Raw genomic sequence first — 15,371 nt, 5'->3', positions numbered from 1 at the left:
TTCTGGAAATTCACGTGAAGATATAATCTCCGCCTCAAAACAGAAAGATGGCGGTACGAGTGCACTTCGTAGGACTCTCTTGCGCCCCAAAATTGTTTAAAGAAATGCGCAGGCTGTTGCCACTGGGATTCTTTCTTTGAAGGTCACGTCTCCCTCTCCGCTTACAATTACCCTGCAGGGCTCCCTGAAATCACTGAATATGCTTTGCTCACTCCGTCTGTGGGTTTAAGACCCTTATAAATTCACAGTCAATAATGCACAGAGATACGTATCCCTCTCAAGACGTGCTGCCTCCAATCTGTGTAGACTCCTCCACCAGAATTCCTTGCACGATCTGCCCCTCTGAGGGTTTCCTCACGCTGCTACAACTTGCTGCTACGATTCAGTTTACAATGCGGAACCCTGTGGATTGTCACACTCCCTCTGTTTCTCTGTAGTCTCCACTCACCGCTTCCAAGCGCTGCCTCAGTTCTGAAACTTCCTCACGCTGCTCCAACACGCTGCTGCAGTTTAGTTACTTACACAGAACGAGGTTTACCTCGCTCCTGAAATCTCCACACGCCGCTTCCAAGCGCTGCCTCAGTTCTGAAACTTCCTCACGCTGCTTCACCACGCTGATGCGGTTTAGTTTACTTCACAGAACCCTGGAGGTTTGCCACACTCCCTCTGTTCCTTGGGAATCTTCACTCACCACTTCCAAGCGCTGCCTCAGTTCTGAAACTTCCTCACGCTGCTCCAACACGCTGCTGTAGTTTAGTTTACTTACACACAACCCTGAGGTTTACCTCGCTCCTGAAATCTCCACACGCCGCTTCCAAGCGCTGCCTCAGTTCTGAAATTTCCTCACGCTGCTTCTACGCGCTGCTTCGGTTTAGTTTACCACACGGAACCCTGAGGTTCTCCTTTGCAATCTCCACACGCAGTTTCATTGCGCTGCCTCAGTTCTGTTTCTCATGTGGCTTCAGGGGTTCAACGCCTTCTCTGATCCACTACGATGTTTCATACCTCTAAAGACACTGCTACAGTGAAATTTTTTTTTCTAATCGTGGGAACCCAGGTTCGCTACCCCCCCTGTTCCTCTGCTCTTTCCTCACACAGCTTCTCCTCGCTGCCTCAGTTCCGTTTCATTCGTGGCATCAGGGGTTAAACTCCTTCCCTGATCCTCTCAGACATTTCAAACAGCTCGAAAACGCTGCCTCAGTGAATTTTCGATCATGGGAACCCAGGTTCGCTACACCCCTTGTTCCTCTGCTCTTTCATCACGCAGTTACAACTCACTGCCACCGTTCAGTTTCAAGTGTTGACTGCTCACAATGTTCCGCTCACCGCTCCTAACCGTGTTTCACAGGCTCACTGCAATTCTGAGTCATCCAGATTGGGTTTCCTTTGGTTAATCTTCTTCACCATAATATAAACAATAGTTCATAATTCTCAGAAACCATTTTTCACTCGACCCCGATGTTCCCTTGTAGGTGAGTCCCGCTCCTATGCTGTCACTCACTCTTGCCTCGATCGCCACACACTCTGCCTCGGGTCGGTTTCTTATGCAGTGACAGCAATGCAGCTCTTTGCCTGCTCCACGCACTTCACCTCACGCAGTTTCATAGGCTCACCTCATGGACTGGTGTGAATCCCTCTGCATCCGACAATAGCCTTGCTTCCCTGCACCGATGCAATACACAAGAACACCAGAGGTAGCCTAAGTATTTCTTCACCTTTCTTCCTTTACTCCAGTTTTCATACAGGAAGTAACTTGGGCTGCGAAGTCCTATTTCTTCTTTCACGATTGCTGAACAGGAACTTCCCGTCGACAACCCTGCGGCTCCTCGGAGCAAGACCAGCTAAGTCTTCTCCCTCACGAGTGTCGACTGCTTCTCACGGCCCGCACACCAGTCCTCACAAACCACGGAGGGGACACAGCAAGGTGCGAAAGGGCGCTCAGTGCCAGGAATGAGATCGATTCCCACGTTGTTCGCCAGTGCTGACACTTCAACAGCTTCACTCTCGCCTCACGCTTCTATTCGGCCACCCATTAGGCTGAAATCAGCTTGGATACGAGAACGCCGCAGCCAGATAACTTGCCTTGGACTCACACTGCTCCTGGCTAAGCTCCGATTTCTGCCTGTTTACTTGTGTTCTTCTTTTTCACTTGGTGAGTCTACCCTTTCATTTCATTTCTCCGCACAAGCATCAAATATGTCCAGGGGGGATACACCTCACTGACCCTGGCTCAGCTCCACGTCCTCGTCGCCAAAATGTAGTAATAAATCACTACTCAACGTGGGTTCCAATATAAGATTTATTAGTCACAGATTAAACAGGTGCTCCCAGCTTGGCGGCTGTCTCTCACAGCTAACATTCTAACACGCGCTCCCAGAAGCAGAGCGGACCATACCAACAGGGTGGAAGGGAGGGGGGTGTGTGACGGGAAGGTCCACAGGTGAGGTTACAACAGTAATCTTTCCTGCTTCTATTGTGGCCATTGTCGAATGTGCAAACACCCTCCTTATCACCCTTTGTCCTCCCATTTAGGGCACTCATCCCATGTTCCAAACACATGGCATTTAGGAGAAGTATGTCCTTCATCCAGCGTTTGACCGGAGCTAGATTAAGAGAAGGGACTCCCCATAGGTTGTCCTCCTGCTGCCCCAAGAGATCATCAGTACTGTCTAGGGGTTCAAAGGTCCTATTTAAATCCCCAGCTACTACTACTCTATTTCCAAGGGACTTTGTTTCTAATGAGACAGACAGGGCCTCTAGAGTGGGGGAACTCCCAGTATTGGTACCTCTAGCATAAACATTGTACAAATCTATCACACCCCACTTTTCTGAGGACATTCGCAACATTAAAATGTCTCTACAGCCCACATCCCACATTTTTATTGTAATTTCCAAGCTCTGCTTAATCCAAACTGTGAGACCACCCATGGGTCTACCCCTAGCACCTCTATTTGCTGGAATGGAGAAATTTAGATAACCTGGAAGAAAAATGGGATCACAAGCCCATGTCTCCTGTAGACAGCACACTTCAAACCCATTAATAAAATCAATCCAGGTTTGTGATATCAGCTTGCTACCCAGTCCTGCAATATTCCAAGATATAAACTTCCCAGCGATAGAACCATCTCTACATACTGTTCTTGTTGGGGGCGAGGTAGGGAGGTTCATTGGGCTACCACCATGCCCTCCCCAGTTTTGGTCATTGCCCCTAATATTGTGCTCCATTCCTTGAGTGCCAGTGATACTTGGTGTGGATGATTCCCCACTCCCCTGATTTTGCATTGACTCCCCACTTGTTTCCTCCACAAGTACAATCTTTTCACCAGCATTAATTTCGTTTGGCACAACATTAATATTCAAAGCAGGAGCATTAAGGTCCCCACGTAGATTCCAACCAGATGTACCACCCCTACTATTCCAATAATCAAGCTTTGGTCAATAACCCCAACCCAAACCTTGCATACCATCCAAGAGGTTATAGTTTAGGCCATTCCAATGGTTTTGCCATTGCAATGGTGTAGTAGAGGGAACAACCCCTACCGAGGGGGGGATGTTAGAACAGCTTAGATTCCTAAACACACCTATCTGGGCGCATGTTTGCCTTGGGTAGAAAAAGGTAAGATCGACAATACCAATTCCACCACTAATTGTGCCCCAGCCCTGCCTCGTGATCAAACCTGCCACTCTGGGATCTTGAAAATTGATGACAATACAGCCCCCCAAGTTTTTGGGAGTACAACCAATCCAATCTGTCCTCCTTGCCCCTATTATCAACCCATCCACTTCCCCTGGTAGTGGTCTGTTTACCCTTAACCAGTGCATTACCTTATTTTTCAGCATCTGGAAGGTTTCTCTTTGTCCAACCAAAAGAGGTGGTACGTTAGTAAGGACCACCACATAGGGATAGGAATCTGGGGTAAGATTCACAGGGGGTATCTTTTGGGGGGGCTTAGTTGAATAGGATGATGGTTGTCTAATAGCTGGAACAACAGGACGGAGTATAGGAATATTTGATGGTTGCTGAGAACTAATGAGTACAGCATTGCTTATTCTGGAACCGTTATTGCCCCCTGCTCCAACATTAGGGTTGGGTTTAGGAATGCTTGGGAGAGGCTGGGAATCATTCGGAACAGAAGTACTACTTTGGAGGCATTCTTTGTTCTTACCCTTAGACACTGGGTCAGGGACCTTGGTTGTTTTTTTCCCAGTACTGGTGCCAGAACAAGCTTGCACTACAGAATTAGTCTGTTGACCTAGTCCCTTTCCCTGGGGCCCACTTGTAGTTCTGCCTATTGGAGGTTGTATTTCAACAGTAGGTAGATTTTTTACCTTCCCAATAGGTTCCTGCAGCTTACTACTCTCGCTCATCCTGAGTTGGGATTTAATTAATGATTTCGTGGAAAAAAAGTTATCTAAGGTGGCCTGCTCAAAATGATCCAATCGGTTAACTAACTTGTTAACTTGTTCTTCTATGGGTGTCAGGAGAGACCTTAATAGCTTTTCCAACTCGGGTAGCAGTAAATGAATAGTGGATGAGTTCTCAACCAACCCCGTCCCTTGGGGGTCATTGGTAGTAAGGCCTGGACTCACTGAAACAACGATTCCCCCCTCATCAGATGGTTCTCCACTTTGGCTAACCCCAATATATTCCTTTTGAGTGTGCAACATTTTTGCAACTTTCCTAACTTTATTTGGAGGTTTAGAGGAATAGCATTTCCTCGGGGCAATACTCCTCTTTCTTTTCAAGCATGGTTTAGGTTGGGGCACACTGGTAGACACACTAGGTTCAGCTATACAAGTTGGAGAATCAATGAGATTTGTAGGTGGAATAATAGGCATGGTGGAAATCTCGGATCCCGAGTTCGAACCACCCTCAGTCACCAGAATTGGAGGAGAGGCATAAGGTGTTTCAGACACGACAGGCAGAGTTATGGACGACAAAGGGGTAACCAATGCCGGGTAGGCTTGCGGTGGACGTTTTTCCACAGGATTTTTGAGGAGCTCAATAGACAACCTACGTTCAGCACGTCTCTCTGCCAGGGAAATTTCCTTGTCAATGTCTTGAGTAATGCGGTTGAAATATTTATCTAATGGGCCTAAAATGGCTAGCCCAGCCTGGGCCTGGGGAGAGGCCAAGGTGGTACTATTTGTTAATAAAGACATTGTTTACAGCCCCCGACAATTTATGCAATCAATAATTAGTAAAGGTGAAACACGAGTAAGACTACGTATGATTATACCACCCTGCTGGCTGGGATAAGTTCCTTTAGGCTAAATGTCAGTGGGGTGGCCCAGCCCGGCCTCCTTCGGCCCCTGACGGCCTTAGACGGCCCGCCCTTTGCCCGGGCTTCGCCCCGGGCGGTCCCGCGCGCTCCCGCGCGACGGTAGAAGTTGTTAAAGTTATTGGGGGAGTGACTCTCTGGGGGCGGGGCTTGCAGGGAGAGCGGGCCAGGTGTACACTATTGGCCGGGCAGGGACTCCTGGTAGTTGGAGTCCCTGCAGTCGCTCGCAGCCCTGCAGCTCTTCCCCTTCGCTCCTCAGCAGCAGCGCCCAGAACAAAGACCTGTTGAGCCCAGCAGTCCTCGCCCACGAAGCGGGACCAGCGCAGCGGGTCCTGCGAGGAGTGGCTTCCAAGGCAGCAGCAAGGTCTCGGGCGGAAATCCAAAGAACAAAGTCCACGCAGGATAAAGGGCAGTCCAAATGTGCAAAGAGGGAATGCAAATGTGACCAGTTACCCTAGGTTGTATGATTTTGACCATTGGACTAATTACGTTTCCCGGCACACAAGCGCTGGGAACGCTCACTGCTTTTCTTCTTTAGGTCAAGCACTCTGAAATATCTCCTCTGTTTTCCTCTGGGTTTTGTGCACAGTTTCAAATCAAAAAACTGTGTCCCTGTGATGATCTGTCGGTCCAATCAATGCTTCACTTCACTTTTTTTGTAAATTTTATATAAAATAAACCAGACTCTTTTCAATTCTCCTTTTAAAATAGAATTGCTGTGATCTTAATCAGTGTAGACCTTCTTCTAGAATTGTATTGCTTCTTGATAATGAAGAAACTATTGCTTTTTTCTGGGTCATTTTTAAAATCTGCAGTTCGATCTCGTAGATCCATGTTAAACTAAGTTTTTACTATTGTCGTATTGCTAAAAGGATATGTCTCATTGTTTTTTGCAGATAATTATCTGAGCACAACATGATTTTGACTCTGTGTTTGTCTCACAATACGTGATATTCAGCTGAGTTTTCAGCTGTTAGTTGCACTTTTATATTTTATTCACTTATGTACTGTATTTGCATGCTGAATGCTTTGCATGGTGCTTTTATGGTCGGTGCTAAGCTCCCAAATAAAGTTGATGAATTTAATTGTCTGCACAAGTGTTGAATGTACACATATGCATGACACGTGAAAAAGTACCTACTACGAGTACTTTCTCATTGCTGGAGTCTGGCCCATATGTGCCCCATCCAGTCAAGTGGTAAATAGTACAAAATGCCCTCATCTAGATTTCGACAATACATTTGTGCACATTAAATGCAAGGAAAAAACAGTACCCAAAAATAATACGTTTAGCCTGTAAGAAGAAAGAAAGATTATAGCCACACCCTGGGTACTTGTATTACCAAAATTTACACATTTATTTACAATATCATAAAACAATTATGATCATAAACGGTGCAAAAGACTATCAAAGTGTAGTCAGTGGAAAGGAAAGGGGTGCCCAAGTGATTTGGAGAAGGAAAAAGGAAAAGATAGCAATTATAATGTACAATTGTGATATTTACATAAACCAGAGCGGAGAAACTTCCGCTGTCATATGGGCCTGTCCACAACAATTGGGGAGGGGAAAGAAATAATTGGTACAGGCACACAAGTTGTAAAGCGTCGACGTTTCGACCCTGGTGCTTCTGGGGTGTTTGGGACCTCGGCTGCGGGTCTTCTTCAGGACAAGAGGCAAGGGTTGGAATGGAAGGGTGGGGAACTTGGCCGTGATCCAACCAGTGGTCTGGATCGAACACCTGAAGTACAAAGATGAGGTAGGTGTTAGAAGCTATATATGGATTAGTTTACAAGAGTGTGGTTCAATGTAGGCTATTGGGTATATTACCAATGAAGCTGGTCATGTTGGACCTCCGTCCGAGCTTCCAGGGGGTAGGTCACCTATTGGGTAAAGAAAAATGGATCTGGGTCAGTGCCCGTCTCCCAAGACCAACTAACTCCAAGTGTCCAGTCTATTCATAGTTAACCATGGATCTAAACTCACCTAATATCTGGATGGTGATCTGGTGTGAACTCAGATGGATATTCTGCCTGATCCTTTAGACATGGCCTGTGAGGGATGGAGAAATTAATCAAATACCTCATCTAGATGTATCGATTTCTAGATCTATTGGTAAGTACAAAGAGGGACTTACCACTGGTTGTGGATAGATAGAGCGTCCTACCAGTGCCCCCGCGGGCACTCCGGTGGTGGTGTATGGTACCAACGTTGCCTCTATAATTAAATTCAGAGGTTAGACATAGAGACTAGGTTCGCTCTTCAATTTCCGTTGGAAACAGGATACATCTCAACCCCCCTTGTGCATGTCTAGAGTGAATGCACATCCCCAGAACCTGTCACTCCAAAAGTAAATACACAAACAGGCAGAGATACACAGTATGGTTAAAGAAGAAAATGCCCACTTTCTAAAAGTAAAGATATGTAGATTGTGCAAAACAATTATTTTTATATTTCATTTATAAAGGGTGTACAGCTTGAATTAGGCATTACACTTTTGATTTCTCCAGGTAGGTTGGTTAAGAGGACAGATTTCTTGAAGCACGGTGGAGTAGACTATCTTATCTTACCTAAGTTGCACACTCAACATGGACACATTGTATTTTACCAATTTCAATTTAGAATATACAACTGAAAACACAGAGTTTGTAATATACAAGTTGGTATACGTCATACGACCACAGACATACAGGAGAAGTTTTCTATTTTTGTTTTCATTACAGATTTTCCTCTGACGAAGGGACTTGAGTCCTGAAATGCATCGAGGTCACATTTGGATTGTGGTTGTTGGAATGTATGAATTTGTTACTTTACTTGAATATATTGAATATATAAATCGCAAAGCATGTATCTGTTTGATGCTCAAAGATGTAAAACGCACATAAAGTAAAAATGTTTATCATTATTTGAAATTGCGATGATGTTTTAAATAATCATGTTATGAAACACTGTCAAAGCGCTGATATGTTTTTTTAAAGTTGTACAGACCTCAGTCCAAGGTGCCTACTGGTTATTGATCTTCCTTCATACACTTTCTAAAAGTAGCATTTTCAAACACACACTTTAAAAAGCACCTTTACTAAAAAGGTGTATTATTAAATTCTGAGTTCAGAGAGCCTACACTCTCTTTTCCCATATTGTCCCAATGAAAAGTTACACTTGTAAGATGTTATAAGGCAGCTCACATGTTAACCTTTAGGACAGACTGCCTTTAACTAGTGAAACACGAAATACACAGTATTTCACTATCAGGGCTTTCAAAACACACCAGCACATTTCCTACCTTTCAAACATACTGCACCTTGCCCATGAGGGTACCTAGTGCCTACCTGAAGGGTACTTTACATGTAAGAAAAGGGTCGGTTAGGGCCTGTGAGGTGGGTGCACTTTTCACCTCAAAATGGCAGTTAAAAACTGCACACGCAGAAGCGGGTCTGAGAAACATTCAAAAACTACTTGGGGGGGTAGCATGCAATTTACAGACCCCGAGCATACGCAGTTCACTTTAATAGAGGCTTACCAGTTAATCAAATATGCCAAACATGTATAACCAATCAGATTCCCAATTTACCCTGGGAGTACTTGCACTTTCATACTGATCAGCAGTTGCAAAGTGACCATAGCACCTAAACAAGCAAACACCAAATCCAGGCACACAATCCAAAAATACAAGAGGTAGAGGCAAAAAGACTGGGGATACCACACAAAGGATGCTAGGTCTAACACTGCTGTTGTTAGCTTTATGTCATGCAACCCCTTTTGTGGTAAGACAATCTGTGTGCAACCCCTTTTGTGGTAAGACAATCTGTGGTTATAATTTTAATCAGAAAATGGCAGTGACACAGGTATATCAGAATTCAGATGTAAGTATCTATGAGCATATGTGGATAGCTGGAACCTATCTACAAAACAAACCACTTAGTAATCTATGTAATAGGATTTTACACTGAGTAGTGGAGAAGGAAGGTGAGAGGGGATGCAGCATCAAGTGCAGGAGTAACAATGGTGAGGGACAGGATACAAGGGTCTTACAGGGCTGGTTAGGGCAAGAAGGGACTGGGCATGCTATGGATAAGTTGGAAGGGCAGGCTCAGGTGTCAGCTGAATTTACTAATAAAAGAGCAGGCAGCTTCTGAAGTCAGGAAGTGGATGGGCACAACCCTCACCTATCCCTTGAAGCTCAGAAGGGGTTATGGCCATCCTTCTCAGGAGAGGAACACCCTTCCCCTACTCCAAAGGTATTTTGTCCCCTGTAAGGAATTAATATGCATCACACCACAGTAGTATTATCAGTCATCTGACCGTGGACATTGGCAGAAAGGCACATTTGGTTTAGGCAAAAACCTGCCAACTTTACAAACGTCTAATTCTCAGAATAATCACAGAAACTCCAAATGCACCATGATAGAGGATTCCATTTGCAATGTGTGAAACAAGTATTTATCTGCTCCCAAACTGAAGGTATCACGTATGTAGTGTACTAAGGTAACCCAATTCTTGTCTACGGGAGTGATAGCCTTGCAACATTGAAAAAATAAACTTAGGAGTTTTTCTCTGTCAAGACACATAAAACTCTATAAGCCTTGAGGGCCTACCTCAGAAATTACTGACAAGTATTAAAGAAAAGGTTTAGGCCTAGCAACTTTTGCCAGATCAAAATGGCAGTTTAAAACTGCACTACAGGCTGCAGAGGCAGGCTTGAGACTTGTTTAAGGAGCTACTTTAGCTGGGGGCACAATGAGTTCTGCAGCTCACTTGTAGCATTTAATTTACAGTTCCTGGGCACATGCAGTACCATTTACCAGGGATGTATAAACACATTAAAATAACCCTAGCAGGTGTATTACAATGTTACCATGTTTAGAGGGAAGAGTACAAGCACTTCACCACTAGTTATCAGGGATAAACTGTGCAGAGCTCTAAAAGCCAACAAAAATAGACACAGCAGGGGTAAGCAAAAATCTGGGATGACAATGGAGAAAGGGCCCAGTCCATCGGGGAAGTAAAGATTTACTATTTTTAACTCCACATCTACATACCTTGAGGTATATGTACAGCGATGGTAGATATTGTGGAGTTAGGTATAGAAAATCTAGATATTCTTTCCTGACAGTATCTTATTTGAGATATTCTCTCGTCAATATTCTGTTCCATCCAAATTGTTGATTCAATGCTATCCACACCTTTCATTCCATGAACCCACCGATCTCGGTGATTTTCCTGTGACAATCTGTTGCATAATCTTAGGTAAAATGAACGATTCGTGAAAGAATTATAAAAAGGCGTCAGAGGTAGCTTTTTTGACATTTCACCCCGATGCTGCAATGGCACCTTCGACTGCCACAAAAACATATGTCTTTAGTGTGCCAAATGTTTTATGTTATTTCGGGTGATGCGACCCTGTGTGTAAATTGTACTGCGAGTGGTCACAATTCTACTGACAGAGGATGCACCTGATGCAGGAGGGCTAAATGCCTCGTCCTGTTCACGTATACTAGGCCCTTTTATTGTGGATAAAGACTGCCCTTTTAATAATGAATTCCTTATTTGACTATGTCCTGACCTTGCTCTAAGATTAAGTACAGCATCTGCTAGATTGAAATATTATAAAAGGTCCTATGTGACATGCAGAATTTTGACATGATTTAAGTGTATCCCTCTGCTGTATCTCCAAATGCACAGAATTAACAATAGGCTACCCGTTAAGTTAATAAGAAAATGAAATGTGTTTTCCAATCAAGGAAGCAAACTAGTTGCACTTATGTTGCATACCGCTAGAATAATGAAATAATACTCCTACAACCAATAGAGATTTTAACAAAGTTCAGTCCTAAAATCAGTTAAGGTGAAATACAACTTTGTACCGTTTTACAAACTGACGGTAAGCTCTCCTGCCTGGAACTTTTACCTTGAAAAAAATGGATGCCTGTCTAGTGTAGTATTTCCCAAGAATACGTATTTCTCTAATTACACAAAAGAGAAAATGTCTCCCAAAGGGGGAGGGGGGCGTTTGTAACTCAGTGCAGCTCAGCTTCTTTGAGACTCATTAGGGTTTAAAACAGAAAGTTCATTTTTCGAGGGCACTTTTAGCTAGGCGACAGAAAAAGGCAATATTGAGAGATCATTATCTTCATCAAGAAGTCCATATGCCATCTTGTCCTCAAAGGATATTATGAGAGCAGGAAAGACACTTCTGTTGGGATTATTTCTGTCCGCACTGTAATAAATGTGACAAAGTGCCACGTTTTGCTTTGGTTCCATTGGTTAACCCTAGATTGAAAGGGATTTCCCCATTTAATGTAAAACTGATGTTCTTCAATGTACATGTAATTGTAGATGGATCTGTCTCTAAAGCAAATTGCTTTCCTCAAATCCTGCAAGACCTGTGGTTGCTTCCAGGGTGTGGCTGTCCACTCCCTGACTTTTAATACCAAGCACACCTCCACTTTGTTGATAGAGACTTGGTAGCAGCAGTCTCAATCCAGTCTTTTCAACACCACAGAAAGAATGGAACAGCTCTCCTGAAACAGTAATTTGCAGAGACAAATAGAAATGATCCTTGAAGACTATATTCTCTTCTTCTGTTTGCTGTGCCCTCATTGGTTACCTGTTGAGCAGAGAATACAAGTATTTTGCACGATACAGTCAAACACACATCATTTGTAAGATACCCTCAAACACACACCCCACAAAAACAAGGCTTCTGACCAATGAAGGCACTTATAATATTGTATTAGAATATGTATTTGAAATACAAACCACAAGTCTATGGGCCGAACTGAAGAGGACATCCTAAGCTCTTGCTCTTCAGAAAGTTTCTGAGGCCCTGTTAACCCCTTCGATGCTGATGACGGAGCGTTTCCGTCATCAGCATCGGTTGGGCTGTGCTGATGACGGAACCGCTCCGTCATCGGCACAGCCGTCTGGGAGAGCGCTGGCGCCACCCCCCCCCCCGGGGCATGGATCTTTGTTTTTTAAGCAGGGGTGGCAACGGAAGACTTTCCGCTGCCCCCCCCGGGCCCCCCCCACGCTTCCTGGTGACGTCTGCACGCTCAGCGCATGCCGACGTCATCAGGAAGTGCTGTACGCGCTGGAAGCCATTTCTTTCCAGCGCGTCCAGTGAGCAGGTAAGGTTTCTGCTCTCCGGTGGGGCGGGGGGGGGCGTTTCTCGGTGCCTTGAGGCATCGGGGGGAGGAAACACTGTTTCCTCTCCCCTGATGTCCCAATGCAGGGCATTCCTGGTTCAGGATCGCCCACAGCGTCGCGATCCTGCACCAGGAATGCCCCCACTAGACACCAGGGATGTTTTTTTCAGAAAAAGGAAGCGACCCCTTGGGCGAGGGTTGCTTCCAGGGGCATTTATTTTCAGTTCAGACTTTTCTGCCCCCCATGGGGGCCGATCGCACGTTTTTTTGCCGAATCTGGCCCCAGATGGGGCAGAAAAGCCCACTAGACACCAGGGATAATTGTTTTTGTGATAAGGAAGCGACCCCTTGGGAAAGCGTCGTTTCCAGGGGGCAAAACATTTTTTTAGACTTTTCTGCCCCCCCTGGGGGCAGATTGCCCGTTTATGTGGCCAAATCTGGACCGGGGGGGGGGGGTAGAAAAGCCCACCAGACACCACGGACTGTCTTTTCTTTTGCAAACAAAGCGACCCCTTGGGCAAGGGTCGCTTCCTGGGGGCGAAATAATTGTTTTAGACTTTTCTGCCCCCCCCTGGGGCAGATTGGGCTTTTTTGACCGAATCTGGATACAAGGGGGGGGGGGCATAAAAGCCCACTAGACACCAGGGAATGTTTTTTTCTTGAAAAGGAAGTGACCCCTTGGGCAAGGGTTGCTTTCTCGGGGCAAAATAATTATTTTAGATTTTTCTGCCCCCCCTGGGGGCAGATTGGCCCCTTTCTTTGCCGAATCTACACCTAGGGGGGGTTAGAATAGCCCGCTAGACACTAGGGATTGGGTTTTTTTTGCAAAGGAAGCAACCCCTTGGCCAAGGGTCTCTTCCTTGAGCCCATAGTTTTTATTGATTATATTCTGCCTCATAATTTTGCCTTTCTGCCCTCAGGAGGGAGCCAAAAGCCATACTAGACACCAGGTAATTCTTTTTTTTTTTAATGGAAGTGACCCCTTGGGCAAGGGTTGCTTCCAGGGGGTACAAATTTTAAAAAGATTTATATTCTGTCCCCCACTGAGACAGACACCCCATTTGTGACATAACCTGTGACATAGCCTGTTGTAATGTGTATTTTTTGTTTTCTAAAGTGTAATGTTTTCTTTTCTCTTTAGACTGTTGCAGTGTGCGGTTTTTATTACTGGTGGTTCTGCTGTTTGTGTAGTTGCATGTGTTTGGTAAGAGACCTTTTTTTGTACAATTTTAATGTAAATGTTTTTTTTGAAAAGTGTTTAGTAATACGAGTATGTTTTGTTTCTGTTTTTGTGATTGTGAAACATGTTTTGCATTTGTGCTTGATGTGTATTTTGCTTTTTGTAGATTTAAGTTTTTTTTCTTCTTTCTAGTGGGATATCGTTGACTATTTGCTGTGTCTTTGCAGAGTAGGTGCTGGTGAGTGTGGCTGTATTTTGTAAGTGAATTGTATAGTTATTCAGTTTATAGATCTTTGTGATAAAGGCTTACATTTTTTCACCTACTTTGCACAGTGTTGGTTGTTGAGTTGTTTGTGCAGTCTCCTTTCTTAGTGAGCATAATGGCTAGCCGCTGGATTACCGCTTAGCAAGTTGTTAGAATGCTTTTTGATTCTTCCTCTGACCATGGTGCTGAGAGTGACTCTGATTCTGAGGCAGAGGTGGGAGGGGAAGATTCTGGAAGTGAGTTTTCTCTCCACATGGCATCGTCTGATGACGAAGATACCCTGAGTGCTGATGAAGATACTTTTGATGTGGATGAAGTGCCTGTGTTAGAGGAGGACATTGCTGTGCCAATAGTGCGGCAAGAGGCATCTGGGGTGCAGCCTGGGGCTGCTAGACTTCACGTTGGTATAGTGCGGCAAGAGGCATCTGGGCTGCAGCCTGGGGCTGCTAGACTTCCAGTTGGTGTAGTGAGACAAGAGGCAGCTGGGAGGCAGCCTGAGACTGCAAGACTTGTCATTGAAAGTTCTGATCTCTGGGTTGCCTCAGGCATGGTGCAGCCGGCATTGCCTGAATTTACTGGTGTTCCAGGGTGTAGGGTAAACACTGAAAACATTTTGCCTATTGATTTTTTCAAGTTGTTTATGGATGATGTGTTTTTGGCAGAGATTGTAGAGCAGACTTATTTGTATGCAGAACAGTTTTTGAGGGAGGACAGTGCCAGCCTTAAGCCCCACGCTAGAGCTACCCGGTGGACTCCCACAAATTTGGAGGACGTGAAAAAGTTTTTGGGTTTAACTTTTTTGATGGGCTTGCTTAGGAAACCAATCATGGCTTCATATTGGTCTACTAGTCCCTGGATGGCAACAGCTATATTTCCGGCAGTCATGAGTCGTGATAGGTATTTGCTTCTGCTTCGGATGATGCATTTTGTTGACAATGGTTTAGCTTTGCCACAAGATCACCCTGATTGTGACCCTCTTTTCAAGATTTGGCCTGTCATTGATCATTTTGTTGATCGATTTCCTGAGATCTTTGCTCCTGGGAAAGAAATTGCAGTGGATGAGTCTTTGGTGTTGTTCAAGGGCCGCTTGGTATTTAGGCAATACATTCCTAGTAAGAGGGCACACTATGGAATTAGGCTTTATATGCTGTGTGACAGTCGGACTGTATATGTCTCTAATTTCAGGGTGTACACTTGCTTGCTCGGGGACATTGCAGTGCATAGCGTTGTGAGGAGCTTCTAGCTGTGAAGTTTTCAGACAGGAGAGATGTCTACATGTTGACTTCCATACATGATGAAAGGACTGAACCGGTGACCATTTGGGGTCAGGTTGCAGAAGCTCACAAACCTGTGTGCTTTTTAGACTATAATAGGCACATGGGTGGTGTTGGCAGAGAAGATCAGAGGTTGGAACCGTATGCTGCTCTTCGTAAGGCTTACATTTGGTACAAGAAGTTGGCTATCCATCTTTTCCACTTGGCAACCTTTAATGCTTTTGTTG

Source organism: Lissotriton vulgaris, chromosome 1_1 (genome assembly GCF_964263255.1).
Source record: "Lissotriton vulgaris chromosome 1_1, aLisVul1.2, whole genome shotgun sequence".
Taxonomy (NCBI): domain Eukaryota; kingdom Metazoa; phylum Chordata; class Amphibia; order Caudata; family Salamandridae; genus Lissotriton; species Lissotriton vulgaris.
The sequence above is the reverse complement of the archived record's forward strand: the minus strand, read 5'-3'. Positions refer to the sequence as shown.